Raw genomic sequence first — 3,151 nt, 5'->3', positions numbered from 1 at the left:
CGCTAGAAGGAGGGCTTGAACCTCCGACCTTGTGGTTAACAGCCACACGCTCTAACCAACTGAGCTATTCCAGCTTGCACTAATGACGTCCGAGAAATATTAAATTGTAGTAATGTCCTTGGTATGCAAGAGACATTTGCTTTTGATTGAATTTTCTATTGCCTAGCAGCGCTTGTGGTTAACAGGATCGCATGATCCGATTATGAATTCAATGGAACATTTAACAGGCACAAAATTTAGAAGAATGCGTATAAGGCATAGAGATAATCCATGTATCCATTGATTTAGTAAGTTTGATAGCTGAAAATGGGACGTCTGAGCATTCTTTTCACGATTGCAGTGGAGTTTTGATTATTTGGTTAAACCAGTTTTAATGTGATTGCATCCTATCATTGTTATAAGTCACTTAATGAGAAATTTTTTTTATTCTAAATATAAGTTACTTAAAGATTATTTAATGATTGTTTTCTAATTTTATCTTATTTGATTCTCATTGGAAAAGAAAGAAATATAAAAAAGAAAGTGATAATGTTTTGTAATTACAGAGAAAGAAAAAACTTTAATAACGATAAAGATGAAAAGTTTTAACTATTTAACATATTTCTAGGTACATGACAATAACTTACAGGCGACTTCTAATGAAAAATAGGGTGACAGGCCTTCTGTACTGTGACCAATCTTCACTTTGCATTTGAATCCCAGCTTGCATAGATATGTGGAGATATGGTTCCTCTCTTTTATTCTATGTATGTTTATATGATTCGTTAAGAAAATACTCTTTTCGCTTTTTAATATAAGAATTATTTAACTAATTTAAATAAACTAAATAAATTAGATAATTATAACAAATATAACATGACATACCCAAAATACCCTTATATATTATTTTTTTTAGCATTAATATAAGACTCATTTTGTAGTGTAATGTTACACTAGAAAATAGATTTTATATATAGGACTAGATGAATATGAAATTATATATCAATTTATAAATATGGTAAATCTTAGTTTCGGAGAAAATAAGAAATATAGAAAATAAAGTAAATTAAAATCTTATATTTAATATCAAATCTAACATCCTAACTAGCTTTTATATTAGGGATTAGATGACGTATAATTTTTTATTTTTCTTTTTTTTTAAAAAAAGAATAATGTGTAAGATATGTTAATATTATATTATATTTTGTTTTAATTAAAATATCCTAAGTGTAGCTTATTAGCTAGTTAGGCCTAGTCCAAGTAGAGTTTAGAATTAGTTCTTTTTTAGTCATTTCTTAATCTTGATGGTGGGCCAAGTTATTTATGGGAGACTGAGTAAGTGAATAGAGAGAAAACCTAATTCACTATGTTTTAGGGTTCTTTGACAGGTGGCGGCTCTTATTAGTTCTATCATTGTGCCAATTTTCTAATTAGAAGAATCTTGACATTCTTCCTACTAACAGGTTGTTATAATTTCAATTATTCTAATCTAGATATAAATCATGAGTACTGTTAATTGCTTTTTTGAATCATTTAGCATAAGGTATTTATATAAGTCTTTTACTGCTACTCTGATAATAAGTGTTGAGTACCATGTAACATTTTGGATAAATATATGTGCTGATATGGATTATTCTAACATGTATTATTAGAGCCTCCTTTCATATCTCCCTTTGCCTGTTAATTTTATATATGATGCGCAAGGATCTATATATTTTTATTATTTAATAATATTTTGGGAAGAAGCTATATAAACGTTGTGTCTATGTTCTTGATCCCCATTTGTTTCAATCGTAAATATATACGCGCACGTACGTTTTCGGATTATTAGCAACAAAGGGAGGTTTTTTTTTTTGGCCAAAAAGCAACAAAGGGAGTTAGCTATCAACGTTCTGCACTAACCTTCAGTGGCCATCTTGATCCAAATATTGGCCATGTTTTGGGACTTGAATATTATATTTTAATAATTGTCATTTTAAACCTCGAAGTCCCTCTTTGTTTGATGTGATTTTGGCTGGGCCTTGTTATACTGTTGCTTGGGTGTGCGTCCACCTAAATTTCATAAACTTTTCGCTGTTGAGATTATGGTAAAAAGTATCTCGTTCTTGCGTTTTGTTCTGGGCTTAAAATGAAGTGTTCGACTCCATTCCTCTGCATCATTGGTGAAATCGGAGTCCGGATATTGTTCGGCCGCCATTGCACCTTTTTATTGCGGGTTTGGACATGAAAATTTTCACTTTGCGTTTTGGCGTGTCTGGGCTAAAGTCAGTCTTGAAATAGTTTACCATCATCCTTAGTAATCGCCGCTGTCAAAACAGTCGGTTCTTGGCGAGAAATTCGCCAGGAAATGCCATCTGGTGTTGCGGGTTGCGACGGCCTGAACACGGGCCACACAGTCCAAGCTGGTCGGGTCATAGGATCCGAGGGGAGGTAGGGACAATCAAAACGCACCATTTCGACCAATAAGAATTGGTCCAAGTGGAAGAAATTTAGGCACCTTAAATATCATGTCCTGAGTTCGATCCTTGAGACGGTGTGTATGGAGCAAATACTGTTGAGAAGGATTCCCACTACGGCGCCTGATAGTATCCCGAGAAATTAGTTTCTCATTATTGGGTGGAAGAATACTTTGGGTAACCCAAAAAAAAAAAAAAAGGCACCATTTCGAAATCTGGACGCTGTCTTCAGTGGACCAAGACGACGTGGTTGGCTCTTTAGTGGCACCGTGCGTTTCACCTAATTTTAATTGAATGGGCTGAACCCATTTGGGCCTGTCATTTTGAATTCTATCCTTTATTTCTGCATGGAAGATTGGACTTGACTTTGTTTTATTTTGTGTTTTGGTGGACTGTTTCGTTGTGTTTTTAAATAACGATGGAGTATTTTGCATTTGGTCTCTCCATTGTTTTTTTTCCCAAATTAACCTCTGCTCTTTTTCTGGATTTTTGCCCCATGAAGTATGGGCTCTCTAGATTTTAATTTTGAATTTTCTGGTTTTGGTACATTCCAGATTATACTTTATATTTTATATTTTATTTTTCTGGTTTTTATTCATCTTTTTTAGAAGGGGCTTCACTGTTTTGGGCTTTGAGTTTTCCTAATTGGACTCATTAATTTGAGCTTTTAAACTTGGGCAAATTTCACTGTAGGACCGCAGAAGACAATTAATTTC

General features: G+C 33.5%; 1 non-coding gene across 1 annotated transcript; it reads right to left on the bottom strand.

The window, feature by feature from the left end:
* On the bottom strand, positions 1 to 74 carry TRNAN-GUU (transfer RNA asparagine (anticodon GUU)). Its single transcript has one exon. It is a non-coding gene; the product is annotated as a tRNA-Asn (tRNA).
* Between the last annotated feature and the right edge of the window lie 3,077 nt (positions 75 to 3,151).

Source organism: Neltuma alba, unplaced genomic scaffold, assembly GCF_004799145.2.
Source record: "Neltuma alba isolate B1F8T4 unplaced genomic scaffold, ASM479914v2 tig00012756_pilon, whole genome shotgun sequence".
Taxonomy (NCBI): domain Eukaryota; kingdom Viridiplantae; phylum Streptophyta; class Magnoliopsida; order Fabales; family Fabaceae; genus Neltuma; species Neltuma alba.
This window is presented reverse-complemented; position numbering and strand designations above follow the sequence as displayed.